At 37.4% G+C, this 17,031-nt stretch overlaps 1 protein-coding gene across 1 annotated transcript in view; it reads left to right on the top strand.

Moving 5' to 3' along the window:
- The window catches only part of VAMP3 (vesicle associated membrane protein 3), a 186,070-nt gene that overhangs the window by 94,242 nt on the left and 74,797 nt on the right, over positions 1-17,031 (top strand). The gene's annotated exons all lie outside the window — the stretch shown is intronic.

Below are 17,031 nucleotides of genomic sequence, written 5' to 3'. Positions count from 1 at the left end.
CATCAGTGATGTCACTGACCATGTCATGAATGATGTAATATGTGACATCATCAGCAGTGGATTGCGGGTGCGTGATATATAGTTAGTACAACTAACTATATATGGAATTTCAATGGTTTTGTGTGAGTAAAATAAGGTTTTTTAAATGCTAATCCCTAACTATATATGGTCTATAACCTATGGTTTTTTCAGTGAATTTTTAAGGTTTTTTAATAGCTAATATCAAAACCTTTACAATGTATTATTCTTTAAAAAGAAAAATATTTTTTACATGTTTTTTATACAATTTTTTTTGTATTTTTTTTGTTTCGCTCCCAGTACGCGTACCGGTTAGCTTCCCGTTAGCTCAATCCGGAGGCGCGACCCGGTACGCGAACTGGTAAACGTTCCTTTAGCGCACCTCTCGCGTTACAAAACAACATCGCGACGCTTCGCGTCAGCATGACGTTTCGCGTTCTCGCGTAATACGTCATATTACGTGCTACGTTCGCGTACCCGGAAGCGCAGCGGTACGCGAACCGGAAGCGATCCGCGGCGCGGCGCCGACCGCGTAATGTAAACATAGCAGGTCATGTGACTCGATAATAACACTTTTCATTGGTTCATTTCACTTTTGGTTTCCTAATGATGTAATACAAGGTCATGTGATCTAAAATGGACACTTTTCATTGGTTTAGAACTTTTGTTTTTCCCAAATGATGAAAACCCCTCCTTCTTTCATCACTCTGACTTTCATCTTGGTGAGAGAAAGACCCTTTATTGAGACTTTGTGATGGCTTCATTAGTAGCTTCAGCTGGTGCTAGCCCACCACCTCCACCAAATCCAAGAAAGAGAGGACCACCTGCAGAAGTAATTCTGCAAGAAGAGGAAGAACAGGAAGAGGAGGAAGAGGAGGAAGAGCATGAGTTTTTGCCAGAGGAGCCCAGGAGGTACAATCGACAGGAGAATTATATCTGGCAATTCTACAGAATTCCTGAGGGGCAAAAGAAAGTGAATGCTCGTTACGTGTTTTGCCGCATATGCGGTGACAGATTGTCAAGGGGCACTGATAAAAAATATAGTTATGGCAATCATACTATGCATCGGCATATGAGTAGGTGGCACCCAAATAATTATAGTGCTGCCCAGCTACGTGACCAACAACAAAATCCCCTCCAAATGGCAAGAAGATCGGTGGTTCCAGAGGTGTCGGGACCAGAGGCGAGGGAGGTGATTGCAAACATCCAAATGTTGTTTGGGCACGTAAAACAAGTGTGCGTGGAATGTGGCGCTTTCATCTGCTACAGAGAAAGTAGCATCACTTTGATTTTGCGAGCAATTCAAAATCATATTAATGTTTGCACAAGACGCACCAAAAAATAAATTCTTTTTTTTTTTTTGCTCCTGTTGAGCCCTTTATAATGGATCGTTTTTGTTTCCCCCCCCCCCCAAAAAAACCAAAAAATTTTTTAAAACGTTCAGAAAATACAAAAAAAGTAAAAAAATGTTCAAAAAATACTAAAAAAAATATAAAACAACAAAAACATAAAAAAAAAAGTTCTTTTCAGAACTAACTCCCCATTATAAAAAAATTGGTAGAATATTTGGAACTCTGCCAACCTGTATTTCTCTTAGTTCGCTCCCGGAGCGCTACCCGGTACGCGTACCGGAAGCTAACCAAAAAAATATTTTTTAAAAAAGAACAGTAACTATAAGGGAAGGAAATACACAGTTATGTTAAAAGAAAGACAGCTCTAGGGAGTAAACTAAGGATACTGTTACCTACAATCCACTGTTGATGATTTCACATATTACATCATTCATGACATGGTCAGTAACATCAACAGCAGTGGATTGTAGGTAACAGTATCGTTAGTTTACTCCCTATAGCTGTCTTTCTTTTAACATAACTGTCTATTTCCTTCCCTTATAGTTACTGTTCTTTTTTAAAAAACATTTTTTTGATCAGTCATAAACAGTGACATTAATAGAAACAGAGAGAGTGAACAAGAGTGAAGAACTATGGTCCTCCTCAGCCACCCTCAGAAAACCAAGGGGGTCAAGATACATCTACCGTGCCCCCTTCTACCTATTCTGAACATTATTTGCCCTCCATCTTGTATCTTGATTCGAACGAAACACAAAATGGTGGACTGCCATAACGCTGCTGGTTTGCGAACCGGGCAACTTCCCAGGAAGCGGTCCCAAAAAAAAAAAAGTTGGGAAAGTAATTCACAGACACTAAGAGTAATAGAGATGGAGTGAGTGAACAAGACTGAGGAACTATGAGAACAGAGGGACTGAGAAAAAGAGTGGAAGGAGTTGAGTAAATAGGTAATAGAGAAAGGAATGAGGAAAGTAGCAAAGGCAGGAAACTGAGGATTAAAGAAGTGAAGCAGTGGATCTAATAGTAGGTGAATGTGATAGAAATGTAACGAAAAGAGTACAACTATTTACCTTGTAATTGCCGTTAAATTAATCACATTTTATTTCTATACTTTCAATCTGTGAAAGAGAGAACCAACATTTGAAAAAAATTAAAATATGTATTTAAAAATTACAAAAGACAAGGGAAAATATTGAAGGACAAATAGTTTTTCAACAACTTTGACACTGACAGAAGCTTCTGCTTCTCCAGGTCCTCTACACAATGCTAAAGATATACATTTTAAACTAACAGTATCTTGATGCAGATGAAGTGAGGCCTATCTTAAAACATGGTGCATCTTTTGCATTGCTCTTGTTTCAGAAAAGTGTCGCTTCAGTATGCCAATAACATGTCTCCTATCCAGAGATTTGTTTGAGGTGAGGCCTACTCAGAGTTCAAGATGAGATTTACACTTGTTGAAGTGTACAGAGGAGATAATATCTGTGAAAGTCTACTAATGAAGTGAGTCATGTCCACTGCACTCTTCAACAAAGTAGAAACCTCCTATGTTTCCCTGGACAGACCTAAACTTGATCTGCACAATGTGATTCGTAATGATAGGAAACTCAGGTGATGTAATTGAAATATGTGCAATTTATTTTGCTCATTTCACAATCACATCACTTGTGTTTCCTTTGCTTAGGTATCTCATTGTGCAGATGTAGTCCAGCATATGAAAGAATACGTAGAAGTGCAGCACTGCATACAATAAATTTAACACTTACAGAAAACTCACCTTCTCCATGCCTCCTACACAGTTCTACATATACATCATAAATGCAAACAGTACAGAATTAATTATACATGTTAAATGGTTTATTTTTGCTGTTCTCAGAATGTATCAAAATTCACTAAAAACAGTGACTTGAAGGTATTCATCATGTAACAGCGGGGAAAAAAAAACACAATCAAAATGATTGTGTTTAAAAAACCCATACAACATCAGAAAATAAAATTCAGAACTCCTTAAAGTTAACTTACTTTCCATGACGTCCAAGGATGTCCTCTGAACAGCTTACACTCTTTTGTGCTGTTATTACTTTCAGCCCGCCACTTTCTGAAAGAAAACCTCCATCGTTTTTAAAAACACGTTACATGCAATAAATGACTTCTTGCTCTCTACCACTATTTTCCACAAGGCCAAATCTAGTCAGAGATATTTATAACTCTTGGATTTCTTGTAAGCCAATCCCATCATTTGGCATTTCCGCAACTTTCAGAATTAAAATGTTGAAGATCATTTTCACAATCCCGGAATAGTAATATCTTCCCCTTCTTGCTCAGTCATGTTCTACATTTCCTATGACACTGATACTGCTTAATATGAAGCAGACTTACACTACCTCTATGAGTACTACAATTATTTAATTCTCTACATCACTTTTAATCACAAAGCAATGTAAAACAGTAGACAGCATTGCAGACTTACATTCCCTCTACTCCATGTTTTGATTGGCTGCTTCAATTAGCTTATGAAAAGAAACAGTTTTTCTGAACTCATTTAAAGTGCACATACATCTCCATGATGTCCAATCCTTTGATTAGAAGTTATGTCTCTGAACTACACTTATCCTCAAGGCCAAATTGTGTAGGAGCCATTAGAACTTCTTGAAATTCCACAGATCATATCCCGAGATTATTTTCCTAAAATTTTGGTTTTAAAAACACCAGGTAAGAGTTTTTAAGGTCATACGGCAATCTTTTTTTGAAAATTACAACAGAATCATTACAGAATGACCAGCCATTTCTAGACTTTAAATAAGCTGTGTAATGTCCTGATGATATTGAAGGGCCGTCATGATATATAATTGCTGTAGTTACAAAAGTCCTTCCTGATATTGACAACTGCGAAGCTACAAATTTTTTTATTAAAGTTGTCAATTTTGTTCCATCAGGCCTACATCGTTGGAACATTAAAATGACGTACTGGCCATATGTTCGTATAAATAATGTGGACATCATTTCAGATTTACATTGGCTACACTCCATGCTGTGATTAGCAGCTTTTACTAGCTTATTAAAGGAGACTGATTTACTGTCTGGCAAAGTTAAATATATAAATCTTTCTGAGTCTACACTAGTAGTACTTGATACCATACAGTTCTCGCAGTCATGCTGCCATTGATAAGAAAGCCCAAACAGCTGATCTACATCTACACCTTCAGCATGTAATACATCAAGCATATACATTAAAAACTCCTGACAATCTTGCTGAATATTTTGAGAGAATTGTGTTTGCCCTGAACATCTGTCTAACAGGTTTCGAATTTCAGACACACTTTCTATTTTTGTTCTATCTGTGCTACATTTCTCTAACACAGAATTCAACAAACTGCAAAATCTTTGATCAGAATTGACCACAATCTCTTCTTTTACATTTTTTAGAGAAAACAAAACATTCATTACTACATTAGCATAGCAGTTGACACCAGAACTGTTTTCAAACTGAAAACCAACAACATCTTCAACAGAATCCTCTTTGTTTCTGCTTGTAATTTTAGGTTCATTCACTTTTTGTCTTTTTGCTACAACCTCCCCAGTATTGTTCTCATTTCTTCGTTTCCGGCCTACCAGACGTTTCTCAAACAAAGGAAACTGAGGCAAATGTGGCGCATACTCTCTTCTTAACCTATTGTATTCCTTAACACAATCTAGATCTGCACAAATGTTTCTGACATCACAGTCAATCAAGTACAATCCCGATAAAGTTCTAACTCGTGACAATGCCACATATGCCATACCCTCCTTGAACACAGAACTGCCAATATTCACCAATGCAGTGTCTACACTTAAACCTTGCGATTTATGAATTGTCACCGCATATGCCAAGCAAACAGGGAACTGCTTACGGCGAACATATAAGTCTTTTACAAGCAAAAATCTAGCAGAACAACGAGCAATTAGCTGTACTTCCTCAATGCCATCAAATTTAATTTTTAAAAATTCAATTCCATCTCTATTTCTGTATTTCACAAAATCAACAACATTACCCATTGATCCATTTACCAGACCTCTTTCAACATGTAAATTCCTTCTTAAAATTATACGGCAGTTCAAGCACACATTCAGAGTCTTTTCAAAACCTGCAGTTTTAGATATACTCTTCTCTAATGAATCCAATTTTGTTTTCAGATTCTCAGACAAAATAATTGTTGATCCCATATGCTCTACTCTATCAATAGCTTCCACTTTCACAATCTCTTGCTTTTCTAAATGCAACATTTTGTTGTTAAATTTGGCACATTCTGCAAGAGTTGGCATCAAACATATTCCAGATTTCTTATCAGTAATTTTCTGAAAAATATTCTCAGGCACAACATCTTGTTCTGGATATAAATTTGACAGTAATCGTGCATGTAAAGCTTCTTTCCCATGCTCGGTCACTTTTCCAATTCTAACATCTTGTAGAATAGTCTTGTAAACTTCATCCTTTGCCTGACGCATATTTTCATGCAGTTCAGCATAATTGAAGTTTAACCATATATTGACGTTGCCAATGCTGCCTAGGCACTTCCTGGTATCTTCATGCGTGAGCATTTTGAACACAGGTTGCCCTTTCACTGGTGTCAGCTGCAGAAGATCTCCGAAAACAATGATGTGTTTGCCACCAAATAACACATCATACTCTGTTTTGAGAACTTCTTGCATCCTCAAATGCACAAAGGCAAGCATGACATTGGAAACCATGCTTACTTCGTCAATGATAAGAAGTTTCATTTTCCTCAAGATTCTTGAAACTTCAAAACAAGCATCTCCAGATAGCTTGTGATATTCTAATTTGTTGTCATGCTACACTGGCAGCATCAGTAAACGATGTAAAGTAATCCCTTTAATATTATGTGCTGCCAGTCCAGTTGGAGCAGTGACAACACAAGACAGCGATGACTCTGTCCTTTCCTGCAAATAGCATGAAATTGCTTTAATGAGGAAACTTTTTCCAGTTCCCGCTTCTCCACTCACGTACAGTCGGACAGGCTTCAACGACGTACATGAGCACTCTTTCTTATCATGACTTAATCCATGATCAATTTGCATGGTAACTTCGTCATATATTTTCCTCTGCTCAACGTTGAGTTGCCTTTCCAACTCTTCTAAGTTAACCGCATCCTCTTGAGCATGTGCCATGGCTCTTTCCACCTCATTCATAGCAGTGGCAGCTTCATTTTCAATAAGAGGTCCTCCTAGTGGATCCTGACTCAATGAAGCAGAACTCTGACTGTCCTGAGAACTGTCTCTGGCAATCTCGGCTGCAATCGTTGCTTCCTGCTCAATTTCCGCATTCAACATTTCTACATATTTGGGAAAAGCAGGACATTCTATGGTCTCCTTGGCGGCATTGAAAGAGTCTTCATAACAGAGGAAATCTCCAAGCAGTTCCTCTTCTGCACGCCAAGGCTTGAAAAGTTGCAAAAGTGCTAAATAGAAAAACTCCTTTTTTTCAGGAGATTCGCCACTCAATTTTCGATGGTTTATCAAGTGGCATTTTCTTTGCTTCACCAGACATCCCTCACTTCCTATTACAGCATACACTCCTTTCTCAGTATCTTCTTTGATGTTCCTCTTGAACATGTAATTTTGCAGAACCTCATACAGACAAACATTCTCTAGGTGACTGCTTCGATTTGGATAATATGTATCCAACATGTTTGTCTTCAAAATGTCGGTACTGTTTGGCTCCTTTTCCGCCAAATACTCAATTTCCCGCACAGGTTTGAGAACTCGATTACGCGTTGCAGCAAGACCAAGACTCGCCCAAACGATACTCCTGGACTTGGCATAGAGACTTGCTGAAGACAACCGGTCAGAACATTCGTACGCTCCGATTTCTCGATGCGACAACATCTTCAGACTGAAACTGTACAACTTCTTGCTGAGGCTCTTTTCATGGGAAATGTCCTCCCACATATCCTTCAATTCTGTCTTCTCTTTTTTGGTGATGTAAGACGTCACATACCGAGCCACAGCCATACAGTTATCAGCCACAAACTGTATATCCATGTTAGCATTCCACATGGACAAAATCACCGGGTTGTAGTCGTTGATGTACTTGGACTCTTCGTTCCTCTTCAAATTGTAAGTGTTTTTAGGTGATTTCTTCATCACATTATGTCGCAGCGAAGACATCAAACTGTTTACTCTTCCTTTAGAAATCACCGGTCGTGGAAAGCCGAAACGACATTTGGTGTAGAACTTGTCTTTCTTTCGGAATTTACGACGGCAGTACTTTCCACATCGATGGCTTTGGAAACGCAGAACTTTTTCTCTTAGGCTTTTCTTCTCCTTTGCGTTTGGAACAGCACACGTAGAATACTGTTGGATGAAACTCATCACTGAGTCTTCTGGATCCGTTCCAAATTTAGGTGCATCCTTGATCCACAGCAACATATGTATATGAGGAGCACCTCTTGCTTGGTACTCCTTTCTCCAGAAGAAATCCAACACCTCTCCAAGAGGTGGATTCTTCTTATTCATGATGAAAGACATCATAGCTTCAAATCTATGATTGAAGTACCTACATACATTGACTGGATCCAAAGAGCACAGTTCTCCGGGTGTCTTGAATTCGATGTTTTCTACGTTAGCATTTGCCTCTCGTAGAAATTCAAGTAAGTCTTCCCAGCCATACTCGGCACAGCTCAGAGTGAGGAACCATGTGGGAGTACCTAAGTTCCTCAGCATACATTTTAAATCACCATGACGACGGTACCAGTACTCATTAGTACCACGCTGACACGCCATGAGATTAATCAGGTGAGAATCCAAAATACTATCTTGGACATTCACTTTATCCATAAAATCACTTGCCGAGATGTTTTGCATGTGTATACCACTTTTCAAGATGTGGTTCACTGCATATGACAGTCCAGACAGATCGCTTTCAAACAGGAGATGAAACAAATAAGGAATGCATTGTCGAAACCTAGCATCTCCTGCATACAATCGCAAAGTCCGGTATTCAGAAGCAGGAATTTGATGAGGTCGCTCATCATATCTTCCTCCCTGACCTGTTGGAAAAAGCTGTGGGAAACACCGAGCTTCCAAACTTTCCTCCCAAACACTAATGGGACTCCCTTTGGCTTGTTTCATTTGAAACAACTCAATAGCATTCCCCATGACTTCCTTTGAATGCAAAGGATGAACACTATAATGTTCATATATTTCCTCACTAGTAGAGGGTTCTACTTTCTCAATTTGACCAGCACACAAATCGCTATCCTCTTCCTCACTTACTTCCTCTTCTGCAACATATACATTCTTATAGTATTTATTATTTTTTTTCAAATACAATGTTGCCTTTTTAACTTTCCTAACATCTACTAAATCTTGCCATATTTTCTTATTCTTTGTCGGAACCCCATTAACTAAGATAACCAGAGGTTCCTCTTCCACTTTTTCTACTCCAATTGTGTTAATGTTTTTCTTCAAATCTAGAGGCAAATAAACAACTCTTCCCTTTAATCCTCTCTGTAAATCTGATGGAGGCAATTTCCCTGTCTTTGGCTCCATTCTTACAATAGCCTGAAAGGGATGGATACTTAGAATCAAAATAGATTCATAAGTATTTAAATCCTTCAATTCAGAAGGAATCTCAACCAATTCCAGATTATTATGAACTGCTCTAGCAGGCATCTGGTTTTGTTTTAATTTGTTACAACAATAAGTACACACACGTTGATCCAATCCCAAATCAAAACAATTTTCTACCATCAAGTATGTTGCAAAATCCTTCCATTCACTATTATTTTCCCTTTCACTTTTTGCATATAAATCCACTAACTTAGTCTGATTCTTATAATAAGTGCGTCGACAACACACACAAGTGAAATTAGGCCTCTCACTTGATTTCATGTCAAACGTCGCAATTTCCCTCTGGAAATTATCTGTACTGGAAACATGTACAGTATCTTCCAAATGACCCTCTATTTCTTGCTCAATTTCAACATTCTCCTCTTTACTTCCAAAGTAACAAAACTCAATTTCTTCACATATATTCCTCACATCTATTTCAGAACCATGCAAAAGAGCAGCGCATAATTGTTTCAGCATAATTGCTGGACTCTTAGCATAATACAACAGTCTAACTAACTTCCTCACTTTGTTATGATGCACTGCTAGCATCCTGAAATGATGAAAAACACTCTGGCATACTCTCCTGGAAAGACAAGCCAGTGAATGACCATGCAAACCTGTCACTTCTCTCACTCTGCAAGGATCTAATTCTTGCAACAACCTCATTTTCTGCTTCAAACTTTTCTTGTTAAATGACCGTACAAAATCACAAAGCAAATTGATGGAATCCTGTCGCACACTGCAAATACTACTACACTTCCAGGTGTACACAGGACCCTTAGCACGTCTTCCTAAAACCTCATTACCTAACAACTCTTCTGCCTCTGTTGTCACAAGTTTTTCTTTTTCAACTGGACAACCATCTTTCACTTCATAAGCACGACCACTGATGTCAACTGCATGCACCAAATCATTATCCTGGAAATAACTCTCTTCATTAAAAAATGCCTCACAGCTTGAACTATGTATCCATTCTCCAGAAAAAACTTCACAAAAATTACTACGATTAACTATTCTCTTCCATCTACTATTTCTTTTGAAATCAAAAATTGCCTTGTTTAGCTTCCTAATTCTATTGATTATCAAAATAAATAACTTACGTTTAATTTCAAAAGCCTGATCAATAACTTTCTCAACTTTTTTTTTCTCCTATAAAAAACTAATTTCTGTTGACCTTTCTTAATATTTTTTAACAAATTGCCAATTATCCTGTTACGGAACATTCGTTTACGAATCTCCGTAAACTGTTGTTTCCTTCTACTATCATGCACAGATTTATCTCTTGCTCTAGCAGTAACATTTTCATTTGTCCTTTTCTTTCCATTTGATTTACTTGTGTTGTTATGGATTGAAACATTTTCTGTACTAATATTTTTTTTATTAGAAATATTTTTTATGAAATATTTAGAGCTCTTACCCGGTGCTTTCTTCATCGCTTGAGAAATCTTTTTGTTAGAGGACTGCTGCATTTTTTTTTTCTCCTGCTGTCTTTGACGTTTTGCAGCCTTCATCTCTCTTATTTTTGTAGGCATAGTTGAATCTGAGGAAAAATATAATAAAAATGTTATTAAACATTATTATCAAACAGTAAATCAGTAATAGTGATCAAAAACATAACACACTACTTGACATTTTAAATAGAAGATTTTTTAGTCCTTGCAAATTTACAATACAGAAATAGCAGAAAAGAAATGAGATTTATATTTATGTTACCTATGCTATTTTATATGTGAATCTGATCTAATTTTATGAGCATATTTTAATATTTTATTGAAGACACTACACATAACCTGTTTTTGAAGGTGTCTTTATTTTTAAATTAAACGGTTTACCTTTTTACTTTTTATTGATTATAAATTTTAAAAATAAATGTTTATAATTCCAAAGGCTCAAGCAGGTCAGCTTCCCATCCTATATCATATAATTCGGACAAATCTGCATCCTCATCACGCTCTTCTTCATCCTCAGGATTTAAATCATCCAATGGATCAACATCCACTGATGTTTCAATTACAAGTTCAATGATGAGGTCAAAATCAACTGATTGCAGATTGTCGCTCATGTTGAGGTTGTCTTTATCTTTAAAGAAAGACAACAACAATGAGATGTTGCAGAGTAAGAGACAAATCTCACAGATTATAATAGTAAAATTATTTAACAAGAGTAACATTTTGCAGCTATTATTTAGCCATGTCCAGCGATGCTGAGCAGGTGAAGCCTATGTCTAATTTTTCACTGAACAGGACTCATCTGTTCTTAACCTTGGATAAGCCTCAACGACTCTGTGTCCCCTGCACATACTCAAATGTTAAAGTGCAGATTTATATTAAATGGCACATCCCCAGGCATGCACCAGTTAATGTGCACCACTGCTTTACCACCCATGGTGTGCCGCATTTACAATCAGATAGGAGAAAGCTGCTTCAAAACCCTGCGCCTGCTTGAAGCTGGCATAGGTCTTGACGCAGCATTGTATAGATGGGGCACCCCTGATCCTTGCTGGAGCTGCATCGCACTTACGATACAACTCCAGCAATGCGCCACCTTTACAGCACAGATGCGTCACGCATCTGTGCCTTTTTTGCCCCATGCTGCGCCGCATTGTAAATGCAGCACACCATGGGTGGCGGAACAGTGGCGCAGGATGACTGTCACATCCCTGGGGATGCGCCACTCATCATAAATCTATCCCTAAGCTTCTTATCTTGTTACAGATGAACTGCCATATGTATCATCAAAATATTTTACATATTATAAATAGCAAATTTTAAGGAATAAATAGCGATTCTTTACTATTCCTAATTTGCAATGAGCAAATTGCTAATTGCAAATTACCCATTCATTTCCATAGGCTAGGAGGCTCATAGGAATTAATGTTGCAAGTTGTGATTAGCAATTAGCTCATCACAAAATAGGATTTTTTTCAAGCGTGCAGGGGTATCTCAAGAACACCCTGCTGCACCCCTGAAAAAGAAATTTGGGAGCACATGGCACACCTACATGCCCTAATGGCATGTATGGGCGTCATATGGGACCTTTTTTTTTTTTAAAAAAAAAATGCTTTTTGAAAAGAATTCGCAAATTACCACAAACTACAAGTTGGTGGTAGTTTCCAAATCCTTAATATCATTTTTTACATATTTTTTTTTGATACATTGCATTTAAGGAATCACAAATTTTGAATTATTGACATTTTAAGTAATTTCCACATGTGCACTGTTTTCTAAATATAATTTGAAAATCGTTTTTGGGGAAAAGTAATGGTTTGCAAATTTATGACAAGGACATAATGGTGTATGCTTCTCTATAAGGCATTTCAGTATCTCTAATGTCATTTTTCCCATATTACATTATAAGACCTTTCCCCATGAAGCACATTCCTTGTAAATATGCTCCCACCAGTGCATTGCAAATTTAGATTTTGACTGTTTCAGACACATAGCCATGTTGAAAGTGACCCAAAAAAATTGCAAACGTTTTAAAAAAAAACATTCATGTGTCTTAATGACATTTTAAGTCATTTCCCCATGGACAATGTTTTCTAAGTGGCACAAAAGAGGTATACACCTATCATAAATCTGTCCCTAGAATTATAAATGATTAAATCAGGATGACAATAAGATGTGGCCTATCCAGAGGTTTGTTTAAGGTGAGGCCTACTCAGGATTGCAGATTAAAGTTATGCTTGATGAAGAATACAGAGGAGATAATTTATTGTAAAGGCCTACCAATGAAGTAAGTGATTTCTACTTCATTGCACCAGTCATCATAAATGTATCCATAAGCTTCTTATCTTGTTAGACATCAACCGCCATATGTATCATATAACTATTTTGCATTTCCAAAAAAGCGAATTTTAAGGAATAAATAGCGATTCTTTACCATTCCAAATTTGCGATGAGAAAATTGCTAATTGCAAATTACCCATTCATTTCCATGGGCTAGGAGGCTCATATAAATGAAGGTGCAATTTGCGATTAACAATTTGCTCATCACAAATTAGGAATTTATTCCAAAAGTGCAGGGGTGTCTCAAGAACACCCTGCTGCAACCCTGAAAAAGAAATTTGGGGGCATATGGCGAACATAAATTTTAACAACATTCCTTTACCTCAAAAACGATTTTCAAATCATAACTTCAAAACACTACACATGGGAAAATTACTTAAATTGTCCTTAAGACACATAAAAGCGTATTTTGATTGGCTTTCCTGCATGGTAGGGTCACTTTTAACATGGCTATGTAACATAAACATTCAAAATCAAAATTTTCAATGTACAGGTGGGAGCATATTTACAAGCAATTTGCGCCACAAAGAAAGGTCTGACATTAAAATGGGAAAAATAACATCAGGGACAGTCAATTGCCTTATAAACAATTCCTTTTTCCCAAAAACGATTTTCAGATCATAATTTCAAAAAACTGCACATGAGAAAATGACTTAAAATGTCATTGAAACACATGAAAGCGTTTTTTTATTGGCTTTCCTGCATGGTTGGTTCACTTTTATCATGGCTATGTAACACAAACATTGATAATTAAAATTTTCATGCACATGTAAGAGCATATTTACAAGCAATTTGCGCCACAGAGAAAGGTCTTACACTAAAATGAGAAAAATAACATCAAGGACAGTCAATTGCCTTATAAATAACCATACACCATTATATCCTTGTCATGAATTTAAAAACAATTCCTTTTCCACAAAAACGATTTTCAAATCATAATTTCTAAACACTGCACATCAGAAAATGACTTAAAATGTCATTAAAACACATGAAAGCATTTTTTGATTGGCTTTCCAGCATGGTTGCGTCACTTTTAACATGGCTATATAACAAAAACATTCAAAATCAAAAATTTCCATGCACATGTGAGAGCATATTTACTAGCAAATTGCGCCACATAAATCATAATTTTCTCCTTAAAGCACACTATTCTCTATCTAAAGTAAAGAAATATTTTCTCACCTTAGCAAATACTTTGAGTTTGAAAACAGTCTAAGAAACACACCAATTTGTCTTCAGCAGAGCAAAAGGTATGCACTCCAGAGTCTGCAGCTATCAAAAGCACAGAAATGGTGTAATTCTTCACACATATTTCTCATGTCACCCAATCAAAACTCTTCCCTCACTTTTTTTCAAATGAAAACCCTTCCCCCTCTGCCCTTTCTGCCTATTTTCCATAGCAACCACCTCTTGGAGAAACTCTGGTGTTTGCAAATTCACACAACAATGTTGCAATTGAACTCTGAACTCTCAGTGCACCTGCATATCCAGTGCTTTCTTTCATTTAATGATTTTTTATTGACCACTCAAAATACATCTTTCAAACAACACATCTGTACACCCTAACTTTCTGTTTTCATCAATTAAAATCCACCAATCACTGTTACTACTTCATGAACACAGAAACTCCACAGTTTTTTTCATTTCAAACTCACATTTTTTCAACTGCCATTTCATTGCCACACTTCATCTGACTGCAGGAGAACCTTCTCTCACCATGTTTTCTGTCTGGATTGTTGGTCATAGTTATATTCACTGGGCTCAAAGGTACGTTGAAAGCAGGAATTTACCTAACCTCAATTTACAAGATGTGGAAATTAAGTGGTTTGGCCACAGAGGATTAAAATGTCACCAATTGATACCATTGGTGAAAACCTTTATGCATTTGCCAAAACCTGACCTGTTAATTGTGCACTGTGGAGGTAATGACTTGGGCACTTTGACTGGTGTAGGTCTGGAAATGCTTTTAAAGGACACCTTTGAGCAATTGATGGCACTTTTTCCTCAGACTGCCTTGGTATATTCAAATATATGCCAAAGACAGAAATGGAGGTGGTCAAACCAATTTTGTCCACAAATTGAGAAGTCGAGGAAGCATGTAAACAAATCTGTTTCAGCTTACATGAGAGACCATGGAATGGGCTCCCTGTACAACAATAACTTGCGTTATTACATGCAAGATATCTACAGAGGAGATGGAGTTCACTTCTCAGATGAGGGCAACAGAGTTTTCACTCTGAATTTAAAAATGTGCATTGGTACCTACTTATAAGTACCAAAATGTACTATAAACCCAAAAGCTCTTCTCAGAGCTACCCTACATCTAATTACTCACAATTATTATTTTACTCTAACTTTTTTCACTAATTTTCAACAAAGTACACTCCCTGGTGCGCTACCCGGTACGCGTACCGGGAGCTAACCTCGCGAAATTTTTAAAAAAAATGTGTTTTTTTTCGCACATATGGGCCTCCTCAGCCACCCTCACAAAACCTAGGGGGTCAAGATAAGTCTACCGTGCCCCCTTCTACCCATTCTGAACATTATTTGCCCTCCATCTTGTATCATAATTCGACCGAAACACAAAATGGTGGACTCCCGTTACGCTTAAGGTTCGCGTACCAGGGCGCTCACCGGTTCGCGTACCGGGTCGCTTCCTGGGAAGCGCACCATCAAAAAAGGTGGGAAAGTAGTTCACAGAAAAGCCACTGGAGACAATTTCACCAAATATAGAATAGCTCATACTACATACCAATCCCTACCATTTTCACAAATTTGATTGGAATTCCATTTAGCCATTTAGCCTGTAGTCCTCTCTAAATACCGTGAGGTAAATTACTTCACAAAACACATCTGAAGTGTTGGAATTGACAACCAATTAAAATGTTACTTTCATTTTCTACTTTTTTTACCTGACATTTGATTGGTTATGTACCCGAATATATATAAAGGAAGAGAAGGAAACACAGCCATTTTGACTACTACTTCCTGGTGTACATTTCATTTGGATTTTCATTAATAACTTCAACTTCTTTTTAAAGGTAAGTTGTTATTTTTAAAACTGAAGTATATTGTGCACTTTAAGTTAATATGGCAAACTTTTTCTGTTAGTTATATACTATCCCTCTGTAGTACTTATAAATTTAGATACACTTTTTTATATTCCTACTTCCACTCTGATACTATACACTGCCCAAAGATAAATTCTCTGATAAAAACTGCCTATCTAAAATTAATCCCAACAGTGCCCTACCTCTACTAATATATATATTTTTTTATGCAAATTTCAGGAAAAATGGAAAGTGAACAAAACATTTCATTTGAAATTGTCCTTCCAGAGTCCAACACAGAAATCATTGATACAAATGAGATTGAATTTATGGATGAAACATGGGACCAAGAACTACTGCAATGTGTGCAAGCAGTAGATAACCTCCTTGCAAATGAGGACATTTTACAACCTCAGAGACTACAATCTATATTCCATGATTATGAAATTTCTGACAATGAAATGTTAGAAAGTTTAATAAATTATGAAACACAATAAAAAAAGTTAAAAAAAAAAAAAATAATCAACAAAACCAACAATCAATTAACATACAGCATTTGAAAAGTCTATCATTCATTTTTCATTGTGATACGCTCCCCAGTACGCTTCCCGGTTCGCATACCGGGCGCTAACCACGAAAAAAAACAAAAAAAATATTTATTTTTTTTGCTTAGCGGGGCCCCTTTAAAGCCTCCACATCAAACCTAGGGGGTCAGGGAGTATCTACTATGCCCCCTTAAGGTCATTTGCCCCTTCGCTTTTGACCTCCTCTTGTCTCTCGATCCTACCGAGAGACAAGATGGCGGCCGCTCCGGACTGTTTAGAATGTTGACAGACACCGGAGAGCCAATCAACTTCGCTACGCGAAGTTCCGTTACGCGTCAAGTACGCGTACCGGGGCGCTGCCTGGTCCGCGCTTACAGATATATATCTTTTTTTGAACGTTATTTTCTCAAAATCCACTGCAGCACATATATTGAGACCTACAAAAGGCACATCGGGCTACCAGTCCCTACAATTTTGCCAAGTTTCGTGCAAATCCATTCAGCCGTTCGGGCTAAAAGTGAGGCTAACCGCCCTATGGAAAACTCAATGTTAAAAACGCGTTTTGGGACCCCCCTTTTTTCTCGGCCCCCCCTGGACCAACTCCCCCCAAATTTCCAGTGGCTGCTCAGAAACAAAATGTTCCATTTTCCAGAAAATTTCAGCCAATTCC

The sequence above is a fragment of the Lissotriton helveticus genome, chromosome 5_1 (assembly GCF_964261635.1).
Source record: "Lissotriton helveticus chromosome 5_1, aLisHel1.1, whole genome shotgun sequence".
Lineage (NCBI taxonomy): Eukaryota > Metazoa > Chordata > Amphibia > Caudata > Salamandridae > Lissotriton > Lissotriton helveticus.
This window is presented reverse-complemented; position numbering and strand designations above follow the sequence as displayed.